Raw genomic sequence first — 25540 nt, 5'->3', positions numbered from 1 at the left:
AAGATATGGTCAGATCAATTTCAAAAATGACCCATAATCAGAAGGGCGTAACTTCCACATGGATTGTCCAAATTGAATGTTCTTTATATGCACAAACTCCATTTGACATGTACTTTCATGGTGCATAATTGTATTTCTTCAAAAAAGGTCAATGCAAAAGGTCAAATTTCAACTGGACAGTTAAATGAACCAGGGGCAAAATTGTCCAACTTGTGAAATAATTGGAATTTTTGAGTGGGGATTTTTGCAACACCTCACAAATGGCATTTGAAACTTGTTGGAATACTCATAACATGCCAAGGCTTCATGGTTTGAAAATTAGCTTTTGAAATGAATTGGAAAAATGGACAAAGTACCATCACATAGTGAAATTGAGAAGTATGAAGAATTTGGACACGAGACTAATGCCATCAGCTTCCAAATGATATTTATGGTTTGCTTGAGGTGATAAACCACTGTTACATTGATCAAAAGCATCCAAGGGCAAAAAAGCCAAAATACACACATAAGCTCATTTTTGCTAATCTTCATTTTTGCTAATCTTGATTATGAGTTGGATTAAGAGCACCATATATAAGCCTAATCACAACTAATCTCTAACAGAATTTCACAATCCCAAAAATCAGATCCAAATTCTCTCCAATTTCTGAAAATCTCTCAAGAACACTTCACACAAAAATTGATCAAACTTCACCGATTCTTGATCAATTCTCGAAATTCCTTTTGTGTTGATCTTCCATCATCCTCTACTCCATCTGTTTCGGAAGTTTGAATCAAGAGGAGCTTCATTTGTGGCTGTTCATCTTGGAGGCATCAATGGTGAATTGAGAATTTCGCGCGGTAGAAGCAACCTCCATCGAACCTGGGCATCGTATCCAATTTCTTGCAGCTTCTAGTCCATCTGTTTTTGGTCGAGAGGTGCAAAGAACACGCGAACTATCACTGCCATAGCAAGGTACTCAAAATTCGAGTCTCATGATTCTTTCGATTATCCTATGCGTGTTGTAGCTTGTTAGACGTAGTTTATCATGCTAGGCTCGGTTTGTGAAACGGTGAACTATAGGTTGAGAAATCTGAACTCGAAGCTTTGAATGAGAAACTTTATTCGATCGATCCGTGAGCTGTGTTAGGAGTTAGGTGGAATTAGTTACATAGTTGAGATGTACACGGTGAGACGATTCCAACGGATATTAGTTTGTGCAATTTGGCGATGAAATGATTGAAGCCGAGTTTGGATATGGAGGCGTGTGTGCCGCGCGGGGAAGAAGATCGTTCCTGGAAATTTTCTCCAGTTTGATTCGCTATTTGGCAAGGGAATTTTTAAATTGTGTTTCCCGCAAAATCCTAACCAATGGTACAGCGCCAGCACATTAAGTTGTGCTGTGCGTTTTGGTCCGTGGCATTTTATTTACCATAATGCCATTGGTGATTTTAATTAATTAACTTAATTCCAAATAATTATTAAAAAATGCTATAACACCTTAAAAAATTCATAAAAAATAATTGGCTAATCCAAAAAATGTGAGGATTTTTCCTATGGTCTCCATTTTTCCTGTAGAATTTTATGGACATATTTTTTGAAGTTGTGCCTGGTAAAAATTTTGATTTGGCATAGGGATGTTCATAATGTGTGTAATATTCATATGTTTTGCTATTTTAATCATAAAATGACCATGCCTTATCCAAGTGAATTGAAATTTTAGAGGGTGATTCTTGACCCTCTCCTGGAGATTTTGACATATGATTTGTAATTTTTGGACCTCTGGTCTATTAGATGTGATTAATTCTTTTTGAGTGTGACAATATGTGTCACACTTTGATATGCTGAGTTCATGAATTATTTTTCCATGCTTCCATTAGGCCTATGGTTCTGATTTTTTGCATGAGATACCTTTGACATGTTAACTTTCAACATGAATTTTTGTGGATTTTAATAATCCATTTTCTATTTGATTAGAAATTTTGTTTGCTGCTTAGCATTTTTAGGGCTTTGCTTGTGTAACATTCTTCCCTATGTTGCCAAATCCTCATCCCTAACCCTATGAATATGAAATTTGGTGTAGTAGTTCCTGACATGTGTAGCTTTCATTTGGCTTTGGTCCTACTCATTTCCCATTTAATATCACTGTTTACCATTTGATTGAAGTTAGTGTACATGTTGTGACCTATTTTGGTTGTGTTTTTGCATGCCTTAACATGTTGAATTAATTCCCATAGCTCCACTAGTCCAAATGGCATAAAAATTGACATGTAGCTTGTTGAATGTCCTCTGTTTAGGATATAATTTTTGTGGAATTTTCTATGCTGTTTTGGTATTTTTTTTGGATGTAATCATTCTGGTTGTCCATATGTGATTCAACATTGCTTACTTTGTCTTAATTTGTGCATAAATTGAAATTAGTGCATAGTTTGGATATGAGCCCAATTGGGATCCCTTTGTAATTGAAATATCTTGGTTTTGATTATGATTTACTTGCTGTTTTAGGATTTTTCCATCCTTTGGACCCTAGGCTTGGCCTAGTGGTCTTGTTACTTATGTTTGAGCTTGACTTTGACTTTTCAGGTTAAAAAGCTAATGCCTTAAGGAGGTTGATGCATAATTGAGTTGAAATCATTTGACCAATTGTTTGTTTTGTAGGGCTTGGTTCACATGAACTTGGTGCTATGCACATTATTGTTTAATTGTACATTGGTTGATTCTTATGTTATTGTTTTGTTTATGTTGGGATGCTGATCATGTTTGACTATTTCAGGTACCCTTAGTTGCTCAGTTATCTTAAGAACTTGCATTGCTTTGCTTATAAGCAATTGGCATTGAGGTATAGAACCTTCTTCTTCATGTAGTCTGGAGACCCGGCCCGTTATTTAGCCGGGCAAACTGTCTGAAGTCCTCCTTAAGAGGCAATGTTTGTGATTGTTTATATTTGTCCCAAGCAGGAAAAGTCCTCATTTTGAGGCAATCGGTGGATCAAAGAGATAAGTAGCCTATCTCCCACTATTCTGTGAGTCTTCTCCTTGCTCCCATTACATGGTTGTAGCATTGAGATCCAAACCCAAGATCTATCGAGTCTAATCGGGGAAAGAGTTCCATCTTTCTGAACTCCCCCACATTCTTATATTTACATGCTCTCTCGGACTTGAGATAGAAGCAATGAGGCACACCCCTCATATCCTTTCATCTGCTTCACCTTAGCCCCTCAATGGCAAGGTTAAGAGCGACACTTACCTCTTACAGTGGACTTTCATAGTCAAACCCTTTTGCTTGAGCCTAATTGAATGGTTATAGCGTGTGCTACTTGAATTTATGTGATCGATTACTTGACTCATTTATACATGATTACTTGTTTGCCATTGTGCATTTACTATCATTGATTGCCATTGTGCATTTATCATCTTTGTTTGCCATTAGTGCATGATCATTTCTTTTGTCCTTGTGACATTGATGTTTTCCCATTGAGGACAATTGTAAGTCCATATTGATTGGCTTTTGTTCCTATGACATGGAAGAGATAGAGTGTAAGACCTCATTGGTCACTCATATCTTCTTTGCTCTTTGATTGAGCATTGTTGTTGTATGTGAGGATTCATTGTAAGTCCCTGTGATGTGGCATTTGTATTCCTAGGATCATACTGTGGAGGTTAACATAAGTCCAGATAGATTGGCAGTTGACTTCCCTGTTTTGTTTTTTGTATTATTCTGATGGAGATTAGTGTAAGTCCATAGAGTGGCTTCTGATATCCTTACTTGTTTTAGGAGACGGGTATAAGACCATTGAGTGGCATCCAGTATCCGCTTTTATTTACTTTCATCTGTTACCATGTTCAGATTATTGCTCATTTGTAGCCTATTCCTAAGGACCCACTTGAATCATCTTCTATATGATTTCAAGAGGTGGACCCTCCTAAGAAGTTTTACATTCACTCTTCTATTCCATTCATCCCATTGTGTCCTACCTTTTCACACATGTTTTAAAACTTGAAATAAATGTTGTGCAAACATTCTCACCCCTTTTCAAATTAGAAACTTGGACCTTAAGTCCATGATTTTTCAAACTCCATTTTGTAAATACTTCATTTTGAATTGACTTTAATCATACTTTGACCCCACTTTGTAAATAATCCAAATAACTTCACCCATTCAAATGATTTTGTGGCTTTGTCCATGTTTGTTAAGTTTTCATACATTAGCTATAGGTTTGATTTACCCTAGTTGGTTGATATTAATCTCACCTATTTGTCCTTAGTTGATTGAATTGTAAGTCTTCCTTGCCTATTATAGGGTTAACCCCTCTCTAGCAAGTTGAAGCTTTTCTCACATGGTGGACTAGTTGTTATAAAAGGTTGAGTTTTCTCCCATGGGTAACGTAAAACCTTAGGGCTCGTGTTTAAAATTGAACTCACTAACTTTTGGAAATCTTTTAGCCGAACTACGGCGTTTTGATCCTTACCTTTGATGGAAGGTACGTAGGCAATGGTTATCCATCCAAACACAAAAATAATTAATTTGTACATTCTTTTCTCATCATCCCACTCATGTTTGCACAATACTTATGTCATGACAAAATAATAATTTTCAAACAACAAAGTGTGAAAAGGGCTCCCTAGGAGTACCTAGGACGCATTGGGTGCCTAACACCTTCCCTTTGCGTAATTTACCCCTTACCCCGATCTCTGATCTTTTCATTGGTTTTCTACGAGTAAAACTTCTTAGGCTTTTGTTCGCTTTTTAGCCAGTCCTTAGGATAAATAAAAGTGCGGTGGCGACTCTATGTTTATTGTATACTTTGCTTATGATTTAACCAATAGATCATATAGTAACGAATACACCGCTACAGAAAAGTGGCGACTCCACTGGGGATCAATGTGCATCGTCCTTGGTGGTATTGCCAACTTTTCACCATTGTTGTGATATATTATTATTTGTTATTTGTCATATTTTTGTACAATTTGGGATAACTGTATTGATTGTAATGTTTGAATTGCTTGATATACAATTGCTGTTTGCTTTGGTGATCCCCGTGAGATGAGTTCTATACCCGAACTCGAGTGCACTCTAGGATAGGAGAATGGCATAGTCTTGTCGACTGGTGTGGAGTAGTCCTTAGCCAGTTGACTTGCGAGTCCATTCACTTGGTGGAGGTCATGTTGGATTAATAATGTCACACAAGTTATTTGTGGTTAGGCATTATTCTTTCAATCATGTGCCTTAGAAGCCAAGGACCTTAGTTTACCAAACCCATCTTGGCCTATTTTTAGGACGTAGTGCGGAGGTCGTTCAGATGTAAGTTCTGATGCGATTGTCACGCGATACTACACTCATAAGAGTCTCTCTTGAGAATATTTTTGGAATACGAGTATTCGTTCCTCCGATAATATCCGAGAGATGGGACGATGATTATGGGAACCTCTGGTAGAACATGTCTGGCAGGTTTAAACCCTAGTACATTCCCCTTGGGTGATTCTTAACCAAGACCCCATGCTCGTGACTCTCAGCAAACCCGTGATTCGTGGTTGAGTCGTTCAAACATCGTTAATATCAATGGATCCCGGATCAGGTGTAAAACCTAAAATCCACCAAAGCGGCTGGTTGATATTAGGGATGTTTGAGCCGGTTCATGTACCGTTAATATCAATGGAACTTGGGTGTTGATAAGGTGAAAACCTAAATCCACCAAAATGGATGATTAATATTAGGGATACAATGAGCTTTCCCATGACCTTTGTTTGGTGTGCTTTGCTTGATCCTTGAGTGTGATTGTTGCATTCATACATTCATGCATTCATCTGCATTTCATGTCATCAGAAAAGGAGAAAATTTTCAAGGAACTTAAAGGGTTTATTTGCAAAATTTTCAGACATGGAAAGACCAAAGAGGCATACGAAGAAGTACAGTTTCCGACAGCCTGATGTAAAGGAGTTAAGGAACCTGACACCTTATGTACTAGATCCCCTGGGTTTCAAAGCTCGCTATGGGAAGCTTCTGCCTCTGCTAACCACCCAGATTGATGAGGGATTGATGAGCACTCTTGCTCAATTCTATGATCCGCTGTATCACTGCTTCTTATTTCCGGACTTCCAGCTGTTGCCTACCTTGGAAGAGTACTCTCACCTTATTGGGATCCCTATTCTGGATCAGGTGCCATTCAGTGGCCTAGAGCGTATTCCATCTGCTTGTGAGATCGCTAGTCTATTGCACATAGATGAAGGCCTGATTAGAGCTAATCTGATTACCAAAGGTGGAATTCAGGGTTTTTCTTCCGAGTTCCTTGTCGCTCAAGCTACCTTCTATGGAGAAGCCAGGAGTGAAGATGCCTTTGAGGCTTTGTTTGTATTACTCATCTATGGATTAGTGCTATTTCCCAACTTCGACAAGTTCGTGGACATGAATGCTATTAGGATCTTCTCAGTTCTTAATCCAGTTCCGACTTTGTTGGGCGATGCCTATTTCTCTCTGCACCTGAGGAATATGAAGGGTAGTGGAGTTATTGTCTGCTGTCTGCCGTTGCTGTACAAGTGGTTTATTTCGCACTTGCCGCAGACACTTGCTTTTAAGGAGAACAAGGGATGTCTACGGTGGTCTCAGAGACTCATGTCTCTCACTAATGACGATATCTCTTGGTATGATCGCGTGTATGATACTGTGCAGATCATTGATTCCTGTGGTGAATTCCCGAATGTGCCTCTTCTTGGTACATGTGGTGGGATCAGCTACAATCCTATACTTGCACGTCGTCAGCTTGGGTTCCCCCTAAAGGATAAACCTCGTAACATTCTGTTAGAAGGTGTGTTCTTTCAGGAGGGTAAAGATCCCCAAGGCTTGAAAGCCAGATTCGTCCGCGCTTGGCGCAGTATCCATAAGAAGAGTAGGAATGAGCTGGGTCCGAAGAATTGCATTGCTTTGGAGCCATATACTTCTTGGGTCAGACAGAGAGCTGCAACCTACCTGATGCCATACGACTATCCGAGACCTACACCTTCGGATGTGGTTGGGCCTTCAACCCTCCCTATCCAACGCGTAGAGGAGTTGAGAGAAGAAGACCTTTCACGTGCTTGGATCCGTGAAAGAGAGGAATTGCTGCAACAGATTAAGGAGAAGGATGCTCTGATAGAGTTTCTTGAGCATCAGGTGATCGACGACCCGAACGACACCTGGACTTCTTTGCTTCCTCAGTCTTCCAAGTTTTGGAAGAGGAAGTATGATCAGCTTGCTAAGGCAAAGGCAGATATGGAAGCTGCTTATGAGAGAGAGATCAAGAAGCTGTGCACCTCTCGTCTTCCAGCATCCAGAGCTCCTAGGGATCCATAGGATGTTGTTTTCCTTTTCTCCTTGTAATTGAGTCAAACTGATGTACTTCTTTGTCTCGAATATATTGAATGAGATATTTTCCATGTGAAATATAAAATGCTTTTAATGCTCAAAATATTGCAAATAATGCCCTAAGGGTTCCTTGAAAATAAAACAAAAGCATCTGCACAAGCATGTCATGCATCATGTTGCATAAGCAGGTACCTTGTTTCTGGCCTCCCTGTCCTAACTCTGTGTTCTTCATTTATTTTGAAGACAAGCTGACTCACCGGTATTACACCCGAGCCAATTCTGCAAGAGTAATGGATCAGCTAGAACAAGAGAACCGTGAACTGAGGGATGAAGTCGCCAGACTTGGCGCTCTGATGGAGCAACTTCTTGCCGCTCAGAATCAACCTGCTCAACCGCCTGCAACTCCCCAAAGGACTGTAATCTCTGAAGTGGCCGTTCCGACTGTGCCTGCTGTCAACGCTCCTTATATGCCCAATGCCATGCCAGCCGGGTACCCGTGGGGTATGCCTCCAGGTTTCATGCCTGACATCCCTGCTCCTACCTTCGTTCATATGCCGACATCTAGCCCGGTCATTACTGCTGCTCCTCCTGTAGTGCATACCTTGCCAAGGGCAGATGAAACCATATATCATTCCGAGCCATCTAAGGGCCCGGACGTTAATGAAAAAATGGATGCTATGAATGACCAATTCCTTGAGCTGAGGAAGGAATTGAAGACCCTCAGAGGTAAGGACCTATTCGGCAAGTCTGCTGCCGAGCTCTGCCTGGTTCCTGGAGTCAAAATACCCATCAAATTCAAAGTTCCTGACTTTGAGAAATATAAGGGGAACACCTGTCCGCTTGCACACCTGGTTATGTACGCCAGGAAGATGTCCACTCAGACTGACAACGATCAACTCTTGATCCACTACTTCCAGGACAGCTTGTCTGGTGCTGCGCTCCGTTGGTATATGAGTCTGGACAGTGCCAACATCAGATCATTCAATGACCTTGGCGAGGCTTTCGTCAAGCAGTACAAATATAACGTCGATATGGCGCCTGACAGAGATCAACTCAGGTCTATGTCGCAAAAGGATAAGGAGACTTTTAAAGAGTACGCCCAGAGGTGGCGAGAGCTTGCAGCGCATATCACTCCACCACTCGAGGAGAAAGAAATGACTAAGATTTTTCTGAAAACTCTTAGCTCATTTTATTATGAGCGAATGGTGGCTAGTGCTCCCTCAGACTTCACTGAAATGGTGAATATGGGGATGAGACTTGAAGAGGGTGTCCGTGAGGGACGTTTAGCAAAAGATGAAGGCTCTTCTAGCAAAAGGTATGGCTCATTTGCTAAGAAGAAAGATGGGGAAGCACATGCTGTGCAGTCCCATAAATTCAGGAAACCTCCCGTTCAGAGGAAACCGACACGCCGTGCAGGTCATCAGCATCAGGTGGCCCATATTGCTCCTGTCTTCAAAGACAGTGCCCAGCAGCAGCAATATCATCCTCAGCAACAGTATCAGCAACCTCAATATCAGCAGCAACACAATCAACAACAACCTTCTCAACAGTATCGTCAACAACTATCTCGCCCACAGCAACAGGCTTACCAGCCTCGGGGTAGCACCAGTAATCAAGCGAACATGAACTACGATAGGAAAAAGATCAGTTTCGATCCAATTCCTATGTCGTATGCAGAGCTGTACCCTTCTCTAATAGAGCGGAACCTGATTACTCCAAGAGATCCTCCGGCTATACCGGTCAACCCTCAGTGGTGGTATAAGCCTGATCTACATTGTGTCTACCATTCTGGCGCTCCGGGCCACGATATAGAGAACTGTTTTCAACTAAAGACTAAGGTTCAGGACCTTGTGAGATGTGGTATTCTGAGTTTCGAAGACTCAAGCCCAAACATCACCAAGAACCCATTGCCCGCGCATGGGAAATCTGTCAATATGGTTCAGGGATGCCCTGGGAAATACAAAGTCAAATATGTGAGTCATATTAGACAATCGTTGGTGGAGCTACATCGCCTGCTGTGTCAATATAGCCACATGGAGCATGACCACGATAAGTGCCGTATCTGCTCAGTTAACCGCTTGGGTTGCAACCAGGTCCGAAGAGAATTGCAAGAGTTATTAGACGAAGGAACCATTGAGATTCTCCAGAATCGCAATGTCGACGAAGATGAACCTGAGGTTAACGTCATATCTCCAGTGTTCAAATTGCCAGAGCCTGTTGTTATTCGCTACGATAGCAGCAAGCCAAAAACTTCTCCCTCCTTGGTGATTAAGCCAGCCGGCCCTGTGCCGTATTCATCCGATAAAGCTGTGCCGTTCAGGTACAACCCGGTTGCCGTGCAAGATGGGGTGGAAGTGCCTTTGCCTTCAACTGCTGTGACCAATATTGCCGATGTAAGCGGCCTGACCCGGAGCGGTCGAGTTTTTTCTGCACCTGCTAAAGCTCCTGTTGCTTCTGAATCTTCTGAGCGTCCAGTTGGGACTGCTGTCAATAGTCAGAATCCGGCACTTGATGTTGCCAGACCCTCCATACAAAAAACTCCTACTTCTTCAGTTGGCCCGAGTGGCATTGTGAACGAAGAATCTGATGAGATGCTGAGGCTCATCAAGAAAAGCGAGTATAATGTTGTAGACCAGCTTCTACACACGCCATCCAAAATCTCCATACTATCCTTGCTGTTGCATTCAGAACCCCATAGGGAGGCTCTGCAGAAAGTCTTGGATCTGGCGTATGTTGATCATGACGTCACCATTGAACAATTTGACAGTATCGTTGCAAACATCACTGCTTGCAACACTTTGAGTTTCAGTGACGCTGATCTCCCTGAGAAGGGAAGAGACCACAACATGGCTCTACACATATCTCTGAACTGCAGATCTGATGCTATGTCCAATGTGCTGGTGGACACTGGATCATCTCTTAATGTGTTGCCTAAATCCACACTCTCCAGATTGTCATATCAAGGTCCTCCCATGAGGCAGAGTGGGGTCGTTGTGAAAGCTTTTGATGGGTCGCGCAAGACCGTGATTGGGGAAGTTGATCTCCCTATTAAAATTGGACCAAGTGATTTCCAGGTTACCTTCCAGGTAATGGATATCCACCCATCATATAGCTGTCTCTTAGGCAGACCATGGATTCATGAGGCTGGCGCCGTGACTTCCACCCTACACCAGAAGCTGAAATTTGTTAAAAACAAGAAACTGGTTGTGGTAGGGGGAGAAAAGGCTCTCCTGGTTAGCCACTTGTCTTCTTTCTCATATATTGACGCAGAGGATGAAGTTGGAACGTTGTTCCAAGCTTTGTCTATTCATGAACCGATTGAGAAGAAATCTCCCTCATTCGCTTCTTACCGTGATGCAAAGCGGGCCATTGAATGTGGTGCAGTCGCTGGTTTGGGGAAGCTGATTGATCTTGAGGATAACAAATCCCGGGCTGGCATTGGCTACGGTTCTGGGGCATATAATGAGCACGGTCTGTTCACAAGTGGAGGATTCATCCATGATGATCAGTCTGTAGAAGAGGAAGCTGCTGCTATCATTGAAGAAGATGCAGAGGATATGAGCAATTTTGTTATTCCTGGTGGTGTCTGCCACAATTGGGTCGCTGTGGATGTTCCTACAGTTATCCATAGATCAGAGTAAATATGCTCACTTTGTTTAAAACCCTTCTCCCATGCCAAAAGGAGAAGTGATGACATTATTGGCTCATATATACAATGATGTTTTCCTTCAATTAATGCATTGTTAAACATTTGTTTTTCCATTTGTTTTCACTTTTTGCTTTTGCATGAAATCAGTGATCACAAAAAACCCATAAAAACAAGAATAAAAGCAACCTTTTCATCTGCATAATGGTTTGCTTGTTTAAATACAAAAGTTTTTCATTAACCAAAATCATTATGCAGGTTGATTCTAAAACCCATTGAACATAATGATCCAATGCCATCTCCCAACTTTGAATTCCCTGTATTCGAGGAAGAGGAAGATGATGTTGAAGGAATTCCTGATGAGATTACCCGTCTCCTCGAGCACGAGAAGAAGATCATTCAGCCACACCTGGAAGATTTGGAAACAGTCAACTTGGGGTCTGAGGATTGTGTTCGCATGGTGAAGATTGGGGCACTTCTCGAGGAGTCTGTCAGGAAAGATTTGATCAGCTTGCTACGAGAATATTCAGACGTCTTCGCTTGGTCATATGAAGACATGCCGGGTTTAGATACAGATATTGTGCAACATTTCATGCCTTTGAAGCCTGAGTGCGTGCCTGTGAAGCAGAAGCTCAGAAGAACTCATCCAGATATGGCAGTGAAAATCAAAGAGGAAGTTCAGAAGCAAATTGATGCGGGGTTTCTGGTGACTTCTACATATCCTCAATGGGTGGCCAATATTGTGCCCGTTCCTAAGAAGGACGGAAAAGTCCGTATGTGCGTTGACTACAGAGATTTGAATAAAGCTAGTCCGAAAGATGATTTTCCTCTGCCACACATCGACATGTTGGTAGACAATACAGCTAAATTCAAAGTCTTTTCCTTTATGGACGGATTTTCCGGTTATAATCAAATTAAGATGGCACCAGAGGATATGGAGAAGACAACGTTCATCACACCTTGGGGAACATTCTGTTATCGAGTGATGCCCTTCGGTCTGAAGAACGCCGGAGCCACGTATCAACGAGCTATGACTACCTTGTTTCACGATATGATGCACAAGGAGATAGAGGTCTATGTTGATGATATGATTGCTAAGTCCCGAACGGAAGTTGAGCATATTGAACATTTGTTGAAGCTTTTTCAGCGTTTGAGGAAGTTTAGACTCCGCCTGAATCCGAACAAATGTACTTTTGGAGTCCGTTCTGGCAAGTTGTTGGGTTTTGTGGTAAGTGAAAGAGGTATTGAGGTTGATCCTGCAAAGGTCAAAGCGATACAAGAGATGCCTGCACCCAAAACTGAGAAGCAAGTCCGAGGTTTTCTTGGCCGCTTGAACTATATTTCCAGATTTATATCCCACATGACTGCCACATGTGCGCCGATATTCAAGCTCCTTCGGAAAGATCAGTCTCATGATTGGACCGAGGATTGCCAGAAAGCTTTCGACAGTATCAAAGATTATCTGTCTGAACCTCCGATCTTGTCTCCACCCGTGGAAGGAAGACCTCTAATTATGTATTTGACTGTGCTTGAAGACTCAATGGGTTGTGTACTCGGTCAACAAGATGAATCAGGGAAGAAGGAATTTGCTATTTACTATCTCAGTAAGAAGTTCACTGATTGCGAGTCTCGGTACTCTATGCTAGAGAAGACGTGCTGTGCTTTGGCTTGGGCTGCTAAGCGTTTGCGCCAGTACATGATTAATCATACAACTTGGTTGATATCCAGAATGGATCCAATCAAGTATATTTTCGAGAAGCCTGCTTTAACTGGGAGGATTGCCCGTTGGCAGATGTTGTTGTCTGAGTATGATATTGAGTATCGGGCTCAGAAAGCTATCAAAGGTAGTATCTTGGCTGACCATCTAGCACACCAGCCAATTGAAGATCACCAGTCAGTTCAGTATGACTTCCCTGATGAGGAGATTCTGTATCTGAAAATGAAAGATTGCGATGAGCCTACACTTGATGAAGGTCCGGAACCTGGTTCCAGATGGACGATGGTGTTTGATGGCGCTGTTAATCAATATGGAAATGGAATTGGTGCAGTTATTGTTAATCCTCAAGGTTCTCATATTCCATTTACAACAAGGCTAACTTTCAAATGCACGAACAATATGGCTGAGTACGAAGCCTGCATCATGGGACTTGAAGAATGCATCGACTTGAGAATCAAGCATCTAGATGTATATGGTGATTCGGCCCTAGTTGTCAATCAGATCAAGGGTGAATGGGAGACGAATCAACCAAGTCTCATCCCATACAGAGATTATGCAAGAAGGATTTCAACTTTCTTTACAGAAGTTGAATTTCATCATATTCCTCGAGAGGATAATAGGATGGCAGATGCGCTTGCTACGCTTGCTTCCATGATAGTGGTCAGATGGTGGAATGATGTCCCCAATATCACTGTGATGCGCTTGGATAGACCGGCCCACATATTTGCGATTGAAGAAGTCAATGATGACAAGCCTTGGTATTTTGATATCAAGAATTTCCTCCAGAACCAGGTCTACCCGCCTGGGGCATCTGTGAAAGATAGGAAAACCCTGAGAAGGTTGTCAGGCAGTTTCTACCTCAGTGGTGAAGTGCTGTATAAAAGAAATTTCGATATGGTTTTGCTCAGATGCGTGGATAGACACGAAGCAAACCTATTGATGACTGAGGTCCATGAGGGTTCATTTGGTACTCATTCCAATGGGCATGCCATGGCTAAGAGGATGTTGAGAGCAGGCTACTATTGGCTGACAATGGAGTCTGACTGTTGCAAATATGTGAAGAAATGTCACAAGTGTCAAATTTATGCGGATAAGATTCATATTCCTCCGACACTCCTGAATGTGATTTCGTCACCATGGCCTTTCTCTATGTGGGGAATCGACATGATCGGCATGATTGAGCCGAAAGCGTCCAACGGACACCGGTTTATTCTCGTAGCAATTGACTACTTCACCAAATGGGTTGAAGCCGCTTCATATGCGAATGTGACCAGACAGGTGGTTGTGAAGTTCATCAAGAACCAGCTGATTTGCCGTTATGGTGTGCCAAAGAGGATCATTACTGATAATGGATCTAATCTGAATAATAAGATGATGGATGAGTTGTGCGCTGAATTCAAGATTGCACACCATAATTCCTCTCCTTACAGACCTAAGATGAATGGGGATGTTGAAGCTGCTAATAAGAATATCAAGAAGATTATCCAGAAGATGACTGTCACGTACAAGGATTGGCATGAGATGCTGCCATTTGCTTTGCATGGATATCGTACGTCTGTACGCACTTCAACAGGGGCCACCCCTTTTCTCTTGTGTATGGCATGGAAGTTGTTCTCCCAGTAGAGGTGGAGATCCCATCAATGAGAGTCTTGATGGAAGCCAAGTTGACGGATGCTGAATGGGTTCAGAGTCGTTATGACCAACTGAATTTGATTGAAGAAAAGCGATTAACTGCCATGTGTCATGGTCAGTTATATCAGCAAAGAATGAAGAAAGCATTCGATAAGAAGGTCAAGCCTCGTGTGTTCCGGAAAGGTGACCTCGTGCTCAAGAAAGTTTTGTCTTTCGCGCCCGATTCCAGGGGCAAGTGGACTCCAAACTACGAGGGTCCATATGTTGTTAAGAGAGCCTTTTCAGGCGGTGCTTTGATGCTTACAACAATGGATGGGGAGGATTTCACTCGTCCTGTGAATTCAGATGCAGTTAAGAGATACTTTGCCTAAAAAAAAGTATATACAAATGAAAAACAGAATAACTCGCTAAGCTGAAAACCCGAAAGGGCGGCTTAGGCAAAAATGAGTGTCTCGGTGGAGAACCCGCAAGGGTAATCCAGGCAAAAATTAGAGACTTGAAAAAAGTATATTTGCATCCCGCTAGATTGAGTACCTCACTCTGGGGCAATCTAGGCAAAAGTTAGGGATTTGGCAAGTAACTGCATCCTGACAAAACTTTCTGGTTTATCAGTCGTCATTTCGTCAGAAGATTCTCGATTCGTCGTCAACTGAAGCTTCGAATACATCGAGATTCAAATTGGTAGAGAAAGGATCATTATGTTCAATGTAGCCCTCTTCCAATATATATCACTGATTTCAAAATTGTACAGATTTATGGAGTCTTGCCATTTGCAGACTACCATTCCATCAAATAAATTTGAGCTTTTATCCAATTATTTGCACTCTTATTTGTTTCAATTCAACAAATGTTTTGCATGTTTTGATTGATAAAAATATCATTGTTTTAAAAACAAAATTTTTCAAAGATTATTGTTTTAAACAAAGTGAACATTCACAATGATAAAAGGATACCCACAGAATTTCTCAGTGCTCTCCCAAGGGTGGCATGATTTCCAACAGGTAAGACATTTATTCACATTCCTGGTTTGGGTTGTATCCTTCTTCTCCAGATTTTGTTGTTGAGGTTGTTCCCCAAGCAGAGATTTGTTGTTGGGGTTGTTCCCTAAGCAGAGCTTCTGTGGATTTTGACTCCCCGAAGCAGAGTGGTGTATTGAAGACTCAGTCTGTTCTCCAGCAGTAGTCTCTCCCCGGCTTGATTGCTCAGTTGTTCAGAAAATTTGTGGTTAGGGGGTTGATATCCCCGTATCCCGTATTTCTCCCCAAGTGAGTTGCCAGCATAATTGCAAGTCGAGTTGTTGGTGGGGTTGTTCCCCAAGCAGAGTGTTGTTGAAGACTCAGTGTTCTCCAGCCGCAGTTTTCCCCAGCATGGATGATTTCCTTGTGGAAGGTTCGGCAGTTGATGGTTTGTCACCTTGGTGCCTCGCCACTTTCTCCAGTGGATCGCTATCCCCAGACTTTATTTGTCTCCTTGGCACAGTAGAGCTGTTATTGACATCGCCATCGAAGTCGCGAGCAGAGTTGTTGTCACTCCTCCCCAGCGCAGTCGCGAGCGGAGTTGTTTACTTTCTCTCTATCAGAATGGTTGATCTCCTCAGCAGAGCAGGATTTATTTTCCTACTCAATGGCGGATTGGGTTGATATCCCCGCATTTTCATCCAACTTTCCCCAGCATTTGTCTGCAGAACGGTTGTTGTGGCAATATTGCCTGTTGAACCTCTTTCAATCCCCGGTATGGTCGGTTGATAGCTCCGTCATCCAGAGATTGTATTGATTTCCTGATTACTCGTCGATCCTCAGTAGAGCGGATTTTGTTGCAGAATCTACTGATGTGATCCATCAGATATGTGTTCGCCCCGAGTAGAGTGGTTTGTTGCAGAATCTACTTGTTTGGTGCTTTCCTTCCTCAGTGGGTTGTTCCCCAAGAGAGTAATTGACGATATCCCCAGTAGAGTTGCGTGTGCAGCCAAACTCTATCCGGGTAACCTTTGCTCCCTCAGTGGGTTGTTCCCCAATGGAGTTATGTTGGATCCATTCCCTTAGCAGTGCTGCTAGGATCCCCTGCAGGATTTTGAGATTTTTCTCTTGTTCGCCAACAGATTTGTCTTTGTGGCTCTTTGCCTGTTGTGACTTTCTGTGCCCTAGTTGGGGTGATCGTTGATCCATCACTCAGAGATTTGGTATTCTCCAGATATCTCTGATTCTTTTGCTTCTGCTTCCCAGCAGTACCCGCAGATCTTTGCTTTATGGCATGTAGATCTCCAGCAGAATTGGCTTTCCAGTCGGTTTTCCCCTGGAAGTGTAATACCGGACGTTTGATTCCTGGACCTGTTGTGTTAGAAATGTCTGTTTTGTCAGCATTCATCAAACATAAATCACGCATATTCATGCATATTCATAAAACATTCAGATATTCATGTTGCATTTTTGCCATATATCCTTTGTTTGTTGTTCCCTGCTATGGTGATATAGATCTCTTTACAGATCCCCCCAAGCAGAGGTCGGGTGTTACAAATCTCTCCATATAGAGTCAGCCCCATAAGCAGAAATGTTGTCTTTCCTTCTGCGGTTCCCCACTGAGATATACCCTCGTGGATGACGGTTTCTTCCGTTTCCTCCCAGCACATATATTGGGATGGAGGTTCCTATTTGAGTTATATCCTCATTAGGACGTGTCTTGATTTAGTCTGTCTTTTCGGATCTTTCCTGAATTGACATTTGTCGTCTGTTCCTTGTGCTTCCCTGTGGTGATTTTTATCCCCAGCGGAGTAGTTTCGGGCCTCTACCCCCATACCGGTAGTTATAAGTCCTATCTTTCCTGGCTTTCTTGGCAGAATTTGTGGTTATACACCTTTTATTCTCCAGCCAGAGTTTTGGTTTTCTACCCTCATACCGGTAGTCGTAAATCCTATTTTCCTGCTCTCCAGCAGTTTGTGGTTTGTTATAAACCCTATTTTGGTTTCCCGTGCGGATTTGTGATTTATTCTATCCCCACGCGGAGTTGTTGGTCTTCTACCTCGTATTCGGTAGATGTAAACCCTAATTTTGTGGTCAACCCCACCATCTTTTGGCCTTCTGCCTACAAACCAGCAGTCGTAAGTCCTATCTTTGCGGTTTTTCTACAAACCAGTAGTCATAAACCTTGTTCTCTCCTTGCAGAGTTAACTTTGTTGTTCATCCCAACCGATGACAATTCCCTCTTTGTGGATATCTTCATCTAGTTCTTGATGTTGATTTTCCTTTGCTTGGATAAGTTGCTCAGATCGGCACTTATATCCCCAGCAAGTCTTTTGTGGACAATTGCCGTATGCTAGCAATTTTATCCCCAGCGGGTCCTTTCACCTTTTGTCAGTGATTGTGTTACCCGGATCATTGATTTTCATCAATGTATCCCAGCGAGTCTTCTTTCATTTACCCTCTTGTTGGTAATGTTTGTTGCGCCCTTTGACTGGTCATCATTATATACCTAATTTGGTATCCCGATGCCTTTCTTTTCGGATTTTATCCTACAAACAACCTACAACCCGGTTCAGGATAATCTTCCATGTGAGTATTCTATCCATGTTCTGACGGTGATGGATATTATATCTCGTTCACTCTCGAGTCAATCTTTGATTGTTTTCTCCGCAGAGTCAGATTCGTATTCCTTGTGGAATCGAATGTCCATCCTATAAACAAGTCTGCTGTTCTAGCTTTCTTCAGGGTGATGAGTGTTTTGGAACACGAACCAATTCACGTTTTCGGATTTTATCCTATAAACAACCTACGACCCGGTTAAGGATAATCTTCCATTCGAGTATATTATTCACGGTCTGCCGGTAATGAATAATATATCTCATGCGCTCTTTGGTTGGGTCCTTTGTTGATCATCCCCAGTCGAGTAAGATTCGCATTCCTTGTGGAATCGAATGTCCATCCTATAAACAAGTCTGCTGTTCTAGCTTTCTTCAGGGTGATGAGTGTCTTGGAACACAAACCAATTCACGGTTCCGGATCTTATCCTATAAACAACCTACCACCCGGTTCAGGATAATTTTCCATGCGAGAATATTGTCTACGTTTTGACGGCTATAGATAATATATCTCATGCACTCTTTTGTCGAACACTTTGTTTGTTTCCCCAACTGAGTAAGATTTGTATTCTTTACAGAATCAAATTTTCATCCTATAAACAAGTTTGCTTTCGCTCTCTTCAGGATGATGAGTGTTTTGGAACACACACCAAATCACGCCCTGGTCGGTCGCCTGTTACATACCTACAACCCGGTATCCCTGGTGTCCCTTCCTTTCCATTCCCTATTATGACTTTGGTCCCTTGTGGAGTCAGATTTCCTGAGTTTATGTACCTTTCCCAGGTCTTTCTCAGATGTTTGGTTGATTGATATCTCTCACCCTTATGTCGGTCTTAGATATTCATTCTTCCTGAGTTTGTTGCCCTTATACCGGTAACATCTTCATTTCTTTGGTGCTTCTTCAGTGGAGTTTCCTGTTGCTTCTCCCCAGGAGTCAGCTCGTGTCTCTCCAATGGACGTTTTTTCCTTTGGAATTTTTCTTTTCCCCAGTGTGAGTCATTCACTCCCCAGTGAGGTCTCTAGTCTGATTTCTGTTATTACCCTAATCAGAGTCGTGTCGCGTTCACGCCGTGTCAGTTTTGTCTTTCCCCAACTTGAAGTCGTGTCCTGCTCACGCATTCTTTTTTACTATCCCCAATAAGAGCCTTGTTAGAGTCTCTGTTCCTGGTGAGTGTATTACTCCGATGGATCGTCTTTTCTTCTGTGTGAACCATATATTCTCCACAGAATTTGTCTTTTGCATGCATACAACTGCATCATGAGGTCTCTTAGGGACCAAAATTTGTCTCATTACTATTATTTAAGCCCATTCTACCGCGTCGAGATGAAGATTTCTAAACTTCACTCCTCCGGCTAGAATGACCTTAAATAGGGGCATCTGTAAGACCCCAATTTTGGCCCTAAGATCCCTCATGGCCCATATCATATCATATCATGGCCTCAAGGATCATTGCATACCCTAGCTTCCCTCCTAGTGGGTGGGATACCTTGTGAGTGTGGTTCTTGATCACCAAGCATGTATAGCATATTGTATATCATTGCTTTTCATATGTTTACTAACCAAAAGTACAAAAATATTGTCATCTAACCATGTTGCTTGCAGTTGAAGCAATCATCAGTCAAACAGTCAAAATCAGCCATTGAGCAATAGATGGTGACCATTCTTGAAGAATTTGGACACCATGATCATTCATAAAGAGTTCATATAACTTGTGATATCATTTGGAAGCAAGATCTCAATTGAAAGAGACTTGGAATTCATCAGAACATGGCCCAGTCAAGAAAAGTCAACAAAAGTCAACTGTGCATTTAATCAGGGATTGGAGGGTGTGAGATGGTTGGAAAAGTCTCTTTCATGTCCATACAAGTCTCATTTGACATTTCAAAGATCAAGGTTGAAGGATTTGAGGTCAGACAAGAAGTTTCCAAAAATGGAAATGACCTGTAATTTTCACCTGCCAAAAATGGAAAGTTTGGCTCCTCAAATTTACATCATGATACAAGCTTCAAATCAAAATTTGTCCAACATGAAAGTTGAAGACCTTGTCCTCACCATTCCAAAAAGTCCAAGAACTTGAAAATCCCATGTATGGTTAGCAAGATATGGTTAGATCAATTTCAAAAATGACCCATAATCAGAAGGGCGTAACTTCCACATGGATTGTCCAAATTGAATGTTCTTTATATGCACAAACTCCATTTGACATGTACTTTCATGGTGCATAATTGGATTTCTTCAAAAAAGGTCAATGCAAAAGGTCAAATTTCAACTGGACAGTTAAATGAACCAGGGGCAAAATTGTCCAACTTGTGAAATAATTGGAATTTTTGAGTGGGGATTTTTGCAACACCTCACAAATGGCATTTGAAACTTGTTGGAATACTCATAACATGCCAAGGCTTCATGGTTTGAAAATTAGCTTTTGAAATGAATTGGAAAAATGGACAAAGTACCATCACATAGTGAAATTGAGAAGTATGAAGAATTTGGACACGAGACTAATGCCATCAGCTTCCAAATGATATTTATGGTTTGCTTGAGGTGATAAACCACTGTTACATTGATCAAAAGCATCCAAGGGCAAAAAAGCCAAAATACACACATAAGCTCATTTTTGCTAATCTTCATTTTTGCTAATCTTGATTATGAGTTGGATTAAGAGCACCATATATAAGCCTAATCACAACTAATCTCTAACAGAATTTCACAATCCCAAAAATCAGATCCAAATTCTCTCCAATTTCTGAAAATCTCTCAAGAACACTTCACACAAAAATTGATCAAACTTCACCGATTCTTGATCAATTCTCGAAATTCCTTTTGTGTTGATCTTCCATCATCCTCTACTCCATCTGTTTCGGAAGTTTGAATCAAGAGGAGCTTCATTCGTGGCTGTTCATCTTGGAGGCATCAATGGTGAATTGAGAATTTCGCGCGGTAGAAGCAACCTCCATCGAACCTGGGCATCGTATCCAATTTCTTGCAGCTTCTAGTCCATCTGTTTTTGGTCGAGAGGTGCAAAGAACACGCGAACTATCACTGCCATAGCAAGGTACTCAAAATTCGAGTCTCATGATTCTTTCGATTATCCTATGCGTGTTGTAGCTTGTTAGACGTAGTTTATCATGCTAGGCTCGGTTTGTGAAACGGTGAACTATAGGTTGAGAAATCTGAACTCGAAGCTTTGAATGAGAAACTTTATTCGATCGATCCGTGAGCTGTGTTAGGAGTTAGGTGGAATTAGTTACATAGTTGAGATGTACACGGTGAGACGATTCCAACGGATATTAGTTTGTGCAATTTGGCGATGAAATGATTGAAGCCGAGTTTGGATATGGAGGTGTGTGTGCCGCGCGGGGAAGAAGATCGTTCCTGGAAATTTTCTCCAGTTTGATTCGCTATTTGGCAAGGGAATTTTTAAATTGTGTTTCCCGCAAAATCCTAACCAATGGTACAGCGCCAGCACATTAAGTTGTGCTGTGCGTTTTGGTCCGTGGCATTTTATTTACCATAATGCCATTGGTGATTTTAATTAATTAACTTAATTCCAAATAATTATTAAAAAATGCTATAACACCTTAAAAAATTCATAAAAAATAATTGGCTAATCCAAAAAATGTGAGGATTTTTCCTATGGTCTCCATTTTTCCTGTAGAATTTTATGGACATATTTTTTGAAGTTGTGCCTGGTAAAAATTTTGATTTGGCATAGGGATGTTCATAATGTGTGTAATATTCATATGTTTTGCTATTTTAATCATAAAATGACCATGCCTTATCCAAGTGAATTGAAATTTTAGAGGGTGATTCTTGACCCTCTCCTGGAGATTTTGACATATGATTTGTAATTTTTGGACCTCTGGTCTATTAGATGTGATTAATTCTTTTTGAGTGTGACAATATGTGTCACACTTTGATATGCTGAGTTCATGAATTATTTTTCCATGCTTCCATTAGGCCTATGGTTCTGATTTTTTGCATGAGATACCTTTGACATGTTAACTTTCAACATGAATTTTTGTGGATTTTAATAATCCATTTTCTATTTGATTAGAAATTTTGTTTGCTGCTTAGCATTTTTAGGGCTTTGCTTGTGTAACATTCTTCCCTATGTTGCCAAATCCTCATCCCTAACCCTATGAATATGAAATTTGGTGTAGTAGTTCCTGACATGTGTAGCTTTCATTTGGCTTTGGTCCTACTCATTTCCCATTTAATATCACTGTTTACCATTTGATTGAAGTTAGTGTACATGTTGTGACCTATTTTGGTTGTGTTTTTGCATGCCTTAACATGTTGAATTAATTCCCATAGCTCCACTAGTCCAAATGGCATAAAAATTGACATGTAGCTTGTTGAATGTCCTCTGTTTAGGATATAATTTTTGTGGAATTTTCTATGCTGTTTTGGTATTTTTTTTGGATGTAATCATTCTGGTTGTCCATATGTGATTCAACATTGCTTACTTTGTCTTAATTTGTGCATAAATTGAAATTAGTGCATAGTTTGGATATGAGCCCAATTGGGATCCCTTTGTAATTGAAATATCTTGGTTTTGATTATGATTTACTTGCTGTTTTAGGATTTTTCCATCCTTTGGACCCTAGGCTTGGCCTAGTGGTCTTGTTACTTATGTTTGAGCTTGACTTTGACTTTTCAGGTTAAAAAGCTAATGCCTTAAGGAGGTTGATGCATAATTGAGTTGAAATCATTTGACCAATTGTTTGTTTTGTAGGGCTTGGTTCACATGAACTTGGTGCTATGCACATTATTGTTTAATTGTACATTGGTTGATTCTTATGTTATTGTTTTGTTTATGTTGGGATGCTGATCATGTTTGACTATTTCAGGTACCCTTAGTTGCTCAGTTATCTTAAGAACTTGCATTGCTTTGCTTATAAGCAATTGGCATTGAGGTATAGAACCTTCTTCTTCATGTAGTCTGGAGACCCGACCCGTTATTTGGCCGGGCAAACTGTCTGAAGTCCTCCTTAAGAGGCAATGTTTGTGATTGTTTATATTTGTCCCAAGCAGGAAAAGTCCTCATTTTGAGGCAATCGGTGGATCAAAGAGATAAGTAGCCTATCTCCCACTATTCTGTGAGTCTTCTCCTTGCTCCCATTACATGGTTGTAGCATTGAGATCCAAACTCAAGATCTATCGAGTCTAATCGGGGAAAGAGTTCCATCTTTCTGAACTCCCCCACATTCTTATATTTACATGCTCTCTCGGACTTGAGATAGAAGCAATGAGGCACACCCCTCATATCCTTTCATCTGCTTCACCTTAGCCCCTCAATGGCAAGGTTAAGAGCGACACTTACCTCTTACAGTGGACTTTCATAGTCAAACCCTTTTGCTTGAGCCTAATTGAATGGTTATAGCGTGTGCTACTTGAATTTATGTGATCGATTACTTGACTCATTTATACATGATTACTTGTTTGCCATTGTGCATTTACTATCATTGATTGCCATTGTGCATTTATCATCTTTGTTTGCCATTAGTGCATGATCATTTCTTTTGTCCTTGTGACATTGATGTTTTCCCATTGAGGACAATTGTAAGTCCATATTGATTGGCTTTTGTTCCTATGACATGGAAGAGATAGAGTGTAAGACCTCATTGGTCACTCATATCTTCTTTGCTCTTTGATTGAGCATTGTTGTTGTATGTGAGGATTCATTGTAAGTCCCTGTGATGTGGCATTTGTATTCCTAGGATCATACTGTGGAGGTTAACATAAGTCCAGATAGATTGGCAGTTGACTTCCCTGTTTTGTTTTTTGTATTATTCTGATGGAGATTAGTGTAAGTCCATAGAGTGGCTTCTGATATCCTTACTTGTTTTAGGAGACGGGTATAAGACCATTGAGTGGCATCCAGTATCCGCTTTCATTTACTTTCATCTGTTACCATGTTCAGATTATTGCTCATTTGTAGCCTATTCCTAAGGACCCACTTGAATCATCTTCTATATGATTTCAAGAGGTGGACCCTCCTAAGAAGTTTTACATTCACTCTTCTATTCCATTCATCCCATTGTGTCCTACCTTTTCACACATGTTTTAAAACTTGAAATAAATGTTGTGCAAACATTCTCACCCCTTTTCAAATTAGAAACTTGGACCTTAAGTCCATGATTTTTCAAACTCCATTTTGTAAATACTTCATTTTGAATTGACTTTAATCATACTTTGACCCCACTTTGTAAATAATCCAAATAACTTCACCCATTCAAATGATTTTGTGGCTTTGTCCATGTTTGTTAAGTTTTCATACATTAGCTATAGGTTTGATTTACCCTAGTTGGTTGATATTAATCTCACCTATTTGTCCTTAGTTGATTGAATTGTAAGTCTTCCTTGCCTATTATAGGGTTAACCCCTCTCTGGCAAGTTGAAGCTTTTCTCACATGGTGGACTAGTTGTTATAAAAGGTTGAGTTTTCTCCCATGGGTAACGTAAAACCTTAGGGCTCGTGTTTAAAATTGAACTCACTAACTTTTGGAAATCTTTTAGCCGAACTACGGCGTTTTGATCCTTACCTTTGATGGAAGGTACGTAGGCAATGGTTATCCATCCAAACACAAAAATAATTAATTTGTACATTCTTTTCTCATCATCCCACTCATGTTTGCACAATACTTATGTCATGACAAAATAATAATTTTCAAACAACAAAGTGTGAAAAGGGCTCCCTAGGAGTACCTAGGACGCATTGGGTGCCTAACACCTTCCCTTTGCGTAATTTACCCCTTACCCCGATCTCTGATCTTTTCATTGGTTTTCTACGAGTAAAACTTCTTAGGCTTTTGTTCGCTTTTTAGCCAGTCCTTAGGATAAATAAAAGTGCGGTGGCGACTCTATGTTTATTGTATACTTTGCTTATGATTTAACCAATAGATCATATAGTAACGAATACACCGCTACAATGTCTATCATCTTCCCCCAACCTGGGGCCTCTCCATTCTTCACCACCTCAGCGGCCTGCTTATTCGAAGAAATGGACGACTTCTCCTCTTTAGCAAAAATAGCATTCTCCACCTTGACGGTTTCGAATGCCTGACTTGGCGTTTCAACAATTTCACCGTCCATTTCAACATATTTGAACGATGATAGGTTGCTGACGAAGATATCCTCTTCTCCACAAACCGTGACGACCTGCCCGTCCCAGATGTACTTCAGTTTCTGGTGCAAAGTCGAAGTCACTGCCCCAGCAACATGTATCCATGGGCGACCCAACATGCAACTGTATGCCGGCTGAATATCCATGACATAGAATACAGACTTAAACACCTCGGGCCCGATCTTTACAGGGAGCTCCACTTCCCCAAACACAGCCCGCTTTGGGCCATCGAAGGCTCTAACAACCAGGTCAGTGGGCCTCAACACCACTCCTTCACAGTCCAACTTTTCCAGGGCCTTCTTAGGCAACACGTTGAGTGACTGTCGCATCCGCGAAAAACAACCGGCGGGCTAAAACAAAAACAAACAGAGTCGCCACCGTGCGTTATTTATCCCAAAAGAGGGAAAGGAAATGCTCGAAGTAAACCTGGAAAAGATATGGTCTCGCGACCAAAGAGAGATGGGATCGGGAGTCGGTTACGCAAGGGGAAGGTATTAGCACCCCTCACGTCCGTCGTACTCGACGGGAT

At 41.3% G+C, this 25540-nt stretch overlaps 1 pseudogene; it reads right to left on the bottom strand.

Annotated features, from left to right (window-relative positions):
- Positions 1–8770: 8770 nt before the first annotated feature.
- Positions 8771–25540, bottom strand: part of LOC127129740 (FAD-linked sulfhydryl oxidase ERV1-like) — a 43491-nt pseudogene continuing 26721 nt past the window's right edge.

Source organism: Lathyrus oleraceus, chromosome 3 (assembly GCF_024323335.1).
Source record: "Lathyrus oleraceus cultivar Zhongwan6 chromosome 3, CAAS_Psat_ZW6_1.0, whole genome shotgun sequence".
Classification (NCBI taxonomy): Eukaryota; Viridiplantae; Streptophyta; class Magnoliopsida; order Fabales; family Fabaceae; genus Lathyrus; species Lathyrus oleraceus.
The sequence above is the reverse complement of the archived record's forward strand: the minus strand, read 5'-3'. Positions and strand labels throughout refer to the sequence as shown.